Source organism: Canis lupus, chromosome 37, assembly GCF_011100685.1.
Source record: "Canis lupus familiaris isolate Mischka breed German Shepherd chromosome 37, alternate assembly UU_Cfam_GSD_1.0, whole genome shotgun sequence".
Taxonomy (NCBI): domain Eukaryota; kingdom Metazoa; phylum Chordata; class Mammalia; order Carnivora; family Canidae; genus Canis; species Canis lupus.
In genome coordinates, this window is record NC_049258.1 from 23,425,294 (window position 1) to 23,433,144 (window position 7,851).

General features: G+C 63.6%; 1 long non-coding RNA gene across 1 annotated transcript; it reads right to left on the reverse strand.

The window, feature by feature from the left end:
* Positions 1–4,768: 4,768 nt before the first annotated feature.
* Positions 4,769–6,813, reverse strand: LOC119867960. Its single transcript, XR_005385381.1, has 2 exons — positions 6,330–6,813; positions 4,769–4,934 (listed from the first exon to the last, which is right to left on the reverse strand). It is a non-coding gene; the product is annotated as an uncharacterized LOC119867960 (long non-coding RNA).
* Positions 6,814–7,851: the final 1,038 nt, after the last annotated feature.

A 7,851-nucleotide genomic window follows, 5' to 3' on the forward strand; every position in this document is an offset into this window, starting at 1 on the left:
CGTGGCACCCGATCCCGGGACTCCAGGATCAGGCCCTGGGACGAAGGCAGGTGCCAAAGCGCTGAGCCACCAGGGATCCCCCAGGGGCAGATGCGTAACTGACTGGGCCACTCAGGAGTCCCTGATATAATGTTTTTTTTAAAGATTTTAAAGAATTTATTCATTAAAAAATTAAAAAAAAGAATTTATTCATTAAAAAAAAGAATTTATTCATTTGACACAGAGAGAGAGCGCGCACACAAGCAGGGGGAACAGGGGAGGGAGAAGTGGGCTCCCCATTTGAGCAGGGACCCCCCCCCCCCACCTCGATCCCAGGATCATGACCGGAGCCAAGGGAAGTCGCTTAACCGAATGGGCCACCCAGGTGCCAGATCAAGAACTTTAAACAGAGCTGGAAAGAGCATGATTCTCAGATGGTCTGTGAGTAGCTAAATGAATGAGTGAACGAAGGTCTCTCCTATCCCCTCTGCTGGACATCACAATGGAGAGTGAGAAGAACTGCCCGGAGTATTTTTGGAGACAGTGCTTTTCACCCATTCCCTCATTTATTCCTTCACCATATTTATTGAGTGCCCACTAGGTGCCAGGCACTGTATCTTTACTCCACATGGTCACAACTAGTTGCCTGTGGGTGTTATTTAAATTTCGGCTAGCTCAAATTGAAATGCACTCTGAGCACAAAATACACCCCGTGAGCCTGAGGAATTTCATGCGAAAAAAGAATGCTAAATCTTTCATTAATAATTTTTAGTACCGATTACATATTAAAATGATATTTTGAATGTACTGATTGAAATACTGGGTTTCGCCTACCTCTTTTTACTATGTTTTAATGTGGCCGCTTGAGATTTGAAAATTGCACACGCGGCTCACATTTGTGCTTCGCGTGAGACTTCCACGGGCCCGTGTCATGCTAGACACTGTCCCTATTCTGAAGGCGCACAGACCCAGCGGGTGAGAACAACAGGAGCAAATGTTAAGCAGGCAGGACAAGGAGCCAGGGCACACCCAGGGGGAGAGACCAGCAGCCTCCCCACCACGCTCTCTTCTTACTTCTTCAGATCTGCACTAGACACAGCTCTATCGATTTCCAGAAGTTCAGCTCCATGGATCCTACTCCTCTGCTCAAACATGGACACGGCCTCCCCTGTCCCCTGAACGAAGCCACACCTCCTCACAAGTCAATTGGCTTTCCTGCCAGTGCTCCCTGCCTCCAAGCACTCTGCTGGCCCAAGTGGATCTTTCCTCAACCTTCCTGTCCCACGTTGCCCTCCTTGCTTCGGTTGGCCCCTCTGTTCCGAGTGTCCTTGTGATCCCTGCATTTCCGGGGATAGGGGTGGTGGTGGTAAGATTTCTAAGTTTCGATTTCAATTCGGATTCACCCATGACCCCCAAATCCTCATCACCTCTCCATCCAAATACTTCTCCTCCTCCAAGCCTCTGACAAACCAGTTGTTTGTTCATCTTACCAAAATCCTATCCCCAAGCACCAGTTAATTCCTTCAGCCAGAACTTGCCTTCCCTGGGGCATCTCACTCACCTTCGGGGCCAGGTGGCCACTTGGTAAGGAGCTGTAGAGTTCAGTCAAATGGCTCTGAGTCCTAAAGTTAGAGCTGGCAGGGAGGGCTGGTGGGGGTGGAGGGTGGAGAGCGGGGCAGAGGTATTGGGAAATTAACTGTGGGCTGGAGTCAGCTCAACCGTGCATCTTCTCTGACAGGGGTCTTTGTTAGGGCCACAGCCCAGGGACGTGGGTGATAATGAAGGCCTGGGTCCTGCCTGGAGTGCTGGGGGCTGGGGGGCAGCAAGGAGAGGGACTCCGTGTAAACCCAACAGGACAATGAAGGGAGGTCGTCCTGGTCCATCTGCAACACTGGAGAGAGCTCTCAATGCCCTTCCCTGGGGGCCTCCTCTCACACCTAGACATCTGATCTAACCTCTCCAGGATCCCTGAAGCAGGGTGTTTTGGGATCTGTCCCACAGCAAATGCGTCTCGAAGACTCTATCTGGAGAGGTCACAACTAAGGGATTACTTTGGGGAGGGGGGTGTCCGAGGAGGCAGAGAGGAAGGGAGCAGGTTTCTCAGTGCCCCCAAATTGCGTCTCTGGTAATTACATGTTACCGGACGCTCGCAGAGTTGGGAAGCCGGCGTGGTCCCTAATAGGGCTGCTCGGGCTAGGCTGGTGCAGAGGAGGGGAGCTTCCTTCGCCGGAGTCATCGCCCCAGGCCCCGCGTCTGCGCCGCGCCGAGGGGAGCCCCGAGGATGGAGGGGCCCGGTGGGAGCGGACCCGGAGGTCAGGACTAGGTCTTCTGCCCTTGGCCTTTTGCCCCAGCGGTCGGCCCGGTGCCGGCCACGTGGGACGCACGCAGACTAGGTCCTTCCGAACCCAACCGAACACAGGAGACAAAAGCGCCCACTTTTCTCCACTCCCGCGCGGGTCCTGCCCCAACCCCGGAGTCATTCGGAGGGGCGCGGGGCGCGGGGCGGGGGGCGCGCGGGGCGGGGGTGCGCGCTGGGGACCCGCGGAGCAGGGGGGCGCGGGGCGGGGGTGCACGGGGCGGGGGCGCGCACTGGGGACCCGCGGAGCAGGGGGGCGCGGGGCAAGGGGGCGCGACGGGGCGGGGGTTGCGCGCTGGGGAACCCCGCGGAGCAGGGGGGCGCGTGGGCAGGGGTGCACGGGGCGGGGGCGCGCACTGGGGACCCGCGGAGCAGGGGGGCGCGGGGCGGCGGGGCGGGGGGCGCGCCACTGGGGGACTCGCGGAGGCAGGGGGGCGCGGGGCAGGGGGGCGGCGGCGGGGCGGGGTCGCGGCGGGGGACCCGCGAGCAGGGGGGCGCGGGGCGGGGGCGGCGCACTGTGGGGACCCGCGGAGCAGGGGGGCCGCGGGGGGGGGGCGCGCGGGGCGTGGGGCGCGCACTGGTTGAACCGCGGAGCAGGGGGGCGCGGGGCGGGGGGCGCGCACCTGGGGACCCGCGAGCAGGGGGGCGCGGGGCGCGCGGGGCGGGGGCGCGCACGTGGGGGACGCCGCCGGAGCAGGGGGGGGGGGGGGCCGCGGGGCGGGGTGCGCGCGGGGCGGGGGGCGAGCGCTGGGGACCCGCGGAGCAGGGGGGCGCGGGGCGGGGGCGCGGGGTGCGCGGGGCGGGTGCGCGCACTAGGGACCCGCGGAGCAGGGGGGCGCGGGGCGCGCGGGGCGGGGGTGCGCCCTGGGGACCCGCGGAGCGGGGGCGGGGGTGGCGAGGGGCGCGCGCCCAGGGCCGGCGCGCGGGAGAGCGGGGAAGGGGGTGGTCTCCCGAAGGGGGAGGGGAGAAGGCAGGGGGCGGGGAGAAGCAGGGCCCTTTAGGACCCGGCTGCGGGGGAGGAGGGAGAAGCGGAGGAGGCGGCTCCCGCGCTCGCAGGGCCGCGCCACCTGCCCGCCGCCCGCCGCCCGCCGCCCGCCGCCCGCCGCCGTCGCGCTGCCCGCCGCCGACATGCTGCCGCTGCTCCTGCCGCCGCCGCTGCTGCTGCTGCCGCTGCTGCTGGGCGCCGGCGGGGGCCGCGGGGCGCGCGCCGAGGTGCTGTTCCGCTGCCCGCCCTGCACGCCCGAGCGCCTGGCCGCCTGCGGGCCCCCGCCGGCCGCGCCGCCCGCCGCCGCGTCCGGGTGGCCGGGGTGTCCGGGGTGTCCGGGGGGCCCGGGGCGGCCGGGGGGCCCGGGGCGGCCGGGGTGTCGGGCGACGCCCGTGCGCCCTGCGCCGAGCTGGTCCGCGAGCCGGGCTGTGGCTGCTGCTCGGTGTGCGCGCGGCTGGAGGGCGAGGCGTGCGGCGTCTACACCCCGCGCTGCGCGCAGGGGCTGCGCTGCTACCCGCACCCGGGCTCCGAGCTGCCCCTGCAGGCGCTGGTCCTGGGCGAGGGCACTTGCGAGAAGCGCCGCGACGCCGAGTACGGCGCCAGCCCCGAGCAGGTTGCAGGTAACTAGTTGGGGCGAACTTGGGCGGGCGGCGGGGCCCCGCACCCGGGGGCGGCTGCCGGGAGGGCGCTCCCTGGCCGCCTGCTTACTGCTCGGTCGGGGTCGATGGGCGCAGGAGGGGCGTCCCTGTGACCCCAGTCTCCCCTGGCTGCAAGGTCCCTCCACTTCTATTTTGGAGGGGGGATTTTCCGGGGAGGAGGGTGTCGGCCAGACCCCGGGGAGGAAGCGCTTGAGGCTTATTAGGGGGCACGGCTTGAGTCGGTGGCCGCGACCCCAGGTTCCTGGAAAGGTCCCGGCGGAGGGCGCTGCTGGGCGTGGGGGGCGGCGGGGGCGGCGGGGGCGGGCGGGTGCCGCTGACTTCGGGGACGCCGGGCGAGCGGGGCGCACGGAGAAGGCGGCAGCTCCTCGAGGGACCCCTCCGTCTGGGATGGTGAGGTGGAAGGAAAGGACTCGGGACTTTGTAGGGTGGGTTGCTTAGGGGAGAAGTGCAGAGGCGCGCTGCTGTGTGCGGTGGGGAAGCAGGAGGGCTCATGCTTCCTTCCCTGTCGGGTGGAACAATGAAAGAGGGGCGTTGGGGAGGCGCAGCCCCGCGGTCGGCTCCGGGTGACTTAAGCTGGAGGCCGGCTGCGGCCCGGGCGGGGGCAGGCGTGCGGCCCCCGGGAGCATCTGGGCCCCCGGGAGCATCTGGGTCCGGGCCCGGCCGCCCGGCCCCGGGGGACTCCTTCCGCCCGGTGGGATGGGGGCCCCCGGGAGTCCTTGTAAGGCGTCCGCATCGCCCCCACCCACCCAGAGGTTCTTGAGGGACACGACCAGGCAGGGAGACTCTCACTTTTGTTTTGTTTTGTTTTGTTTGTAAAGTTCCAAAAGCCTCCTGCCCCAGTGGTCTGGAGGAAACTGCAATTTATTTTCTTTCTTCTTGGAGACGGTTGGGAAATGTGTCCACTGCCTGCTGCTGTTGTTGTAAAAAGCAAGCCAGCCTGACCAAGTTCCTCAAGCTTAAAAGAAAGAAAGAAAGAAAGAAAGAAAGAAAGAAAGAAAGAAAGAAAGAAAGAAAAGGAATAAGTGCAAACATTCTTGCATGCGTGTAAACTTCTGTGGTCCTAGTACAACCCCCCTTCCCCTTAACCCCCCAAGGGCCCCCCCCCCTCCAGGACCCTACAGCCCCTTGCCCTTCCTCTACCCAGTTATTGTATTTTCCCTGTTCTCCTTGGGAATGGAATTGGGGGTCAGAGTTGAAATCTTTCCTCTGTGTCTCTGGCACAGTTTTGACCTTGAGTGCAGAGCACGTTAGGGCTTCCTCCCTCCGAGGGAGCTAAGCTGAACCCCAGAGTTCCTTTCTTCTCTCTCCGCTGGCTACCCCCCCCCCCAGCCTGCTTGCTTCCAAGTTAACCCTTCCCTGCTGCTTCTCTTAGAAAGTCATAATAGAAGGAAAATACTCGGCTCTGCCTTCCTCCTCCATGGCCCCTTCCAGGCGGCCGGATCCCCCCCCCCCCCCGCCCCCCGGCCCCCCTCCAGGGAGGTGCTGCGCTTTTGGAGCTGAACTCTGACAAACCAAACCTCTTCCTCAGCAGGGTGAACTTTTCCAAAGGCCTCCGAGTTCGGAGACTCCTTTGGATTTTGACCGTCTTAATAAAGTGCATGGTACAGGTCCTCCCTAGACGTTGTAGTATTTTTTCCCACCCTTCATCCCTCTCACTGGCAGCTTGGAAACCAGCTCTCAGGCTTCCCAGCCCCAGAACAGATGTGGGACACTGTCCCCGTACCCTCCTCCCCGCCAGCCTGAAGGGGACCGGGGAGTTGTCAGGGGAGTCCAGGGACAATGGGGCGAGTTCATGGGAAGAATGTCACTCCGGATTTTCTGCCTGGTTGTGGGACTCCCCTCCGCCAGCTAGCCCCAGCTGCCTCCTCAGCCTTCTCCTCCCAGTGTCCACACGGACGCCTTCCGCATTTTTCTCTTGTGCTCCAGACTGGGAAGAGGGGCCCCTGGGGTGGGGGTGGGAGCTAGATGTGGAAGCCGGGTGGGCACCCTGGAGAGAAGTGACCCAGAGCAGGGTGCTGAGGCGCGAGTGGGGCTGGGTGAAAGGGGGCGGTGCAGGGAGAAGCCTGGGCTGCCAGGGGTGCAGGGGAGAGAGGGGCAAGCTGTGAGGCTTCTGGGCAGGAGAGGGTCTTGGGCTGGGGCCGGGACGGGGTGCTGCCTGGAGAGCCCTGGGGTCCGGCTCGGGTGGGCGGCCAGGACGTGGCCCGGAGGGGAGGGGAGCGGAGCCCTGGAAGCCGCTGCCTGCCCCCCCCATCTCCCATCCCCTCTCCCCCCCTGTCTGAAGAGCGAGCTCTCTCCCATCCCAGACTGCATTCCTCTTTGAGCAGGTTGCTTTTGAGAATTTTAAACATACCCTCTTATTTTGAGGCAGCAAACCCCAGCAGTTCCGGCTTTGCTGTTAGCGCTTTTGTCTTTGTTCCCGGGACGCAGGGGCTGTGTCGCTGACTTCCTGGGGACGGGCTGGGATGCAGGGGGTGGGGGGGGCCATCTGCGGGTGCTGAGCCTCCATCCCTTGGGGGGTGATGGGGCGGGCCTGGTGGGCTCAGAGCAACTCGGAAGTCCGCCTGCCTCCGGGTTGGAGTAGGTGAGCGAGCCTGGACGAAACAGGGGAGTGGGGCCCCCCCGGCCCCCCCAGATCCGGCGGGGTCTGGACCTTAGCAGCGTGTGGGTGTGTTTGCTGGCGGAGCGGGGCTGAACCGGAGTGCCTAGAAATGTCGGGGGGAAGAGGAGGAAGTGGGCTCCCTTTCAGAACCCAGGGCCGGCGGGGGACTGGCCCGCTCCGGCTCCTGCTCCTTCCCGCCGCGCACAATGCCTGGGCTTCTGCCGAGGGGCGGAGCCGCCGAGTGGCCGTCTGGCGGCTGCACATATAAAGGTGCTATAGAAATGTGCAGTCATTCAAAGTCCCAGGGCGGGCGGCTCTGAGGAGGCTTTGCATCTGCAGTTGCTGGGGGAGCAGAAAGGGGGGCAGAGGCGAGCGCTGATTTACAGTGGTGCCGTGCAGCTTCGAGAAAGGGGAGAAAAAGCAATGGGACTTCTGGCTCACAGCGCGCTGCTTTGCATCTTGTCTTGCATAAATTTGCATACTGAGTTCAAAGTCGTAAAATAGACTTGGGGAATGAGTGGGACCCACTGTCACCGATCGCTAACGCCACTACCTTCCGCCACCCTCCCCCCCCCTTCTGGACAGAACACCCAGAACTCGCTCTGCTAGGCCGCCCCGCCTGAGTCACCACCGTGCATTGGAAGGAGGAGATGGGGGGAGCTGAGGGCTGCTGCTCCCGGGGCTCCGGGACGCTGAGTCCCTGGGGCCACTGGACCCCGCGGGGGGCGGCCCCGAGGCAGGGCTGGACTGGAGGACGTGGCTCGCCAGGTCCCCAAGCAGCCGAGGCAGGCGGGGCAGGGTTTGCAGGGTTTGGCCGGTTGCCTCCCCTTCTTCCTCCTCCTCCTCCTCCTCCTCTGTGTGCCTGGAGGGCTGGAATTTGAGGAAGTCCCAGAATCCGGGTGTTTGCCGGCAGTCTCCTTACTCACCTTCCACTTAGGTCCACACCGTTCACCCAGGTAGTTCCCTTTGTGTGGTAATACTGACCCCATCTATTCCTTTGACAAAGGTATCTGAAGAAGCTTCGAGGGGAAAAAAAAATCCTATGTAACGAGGTCAAAGGATCTCGTAAAAACAAGAACAGGGCTAAGGAATCTCTGAATTCGCACACGTGGCGGTGTCCAGGGGGAAGAAGAATCTATCTGCTGGTGACCACCGCGAGGGGCCGTCTGGCCAGTGGGTCCTGGCCAGGTTGGACTGCTGAGTTTCCCGGCAGGCAGAGGGAAAAGGGAGGCTTAGATGATTCTCATTGTTAGCTTTAAACGGAAAGCTCGTT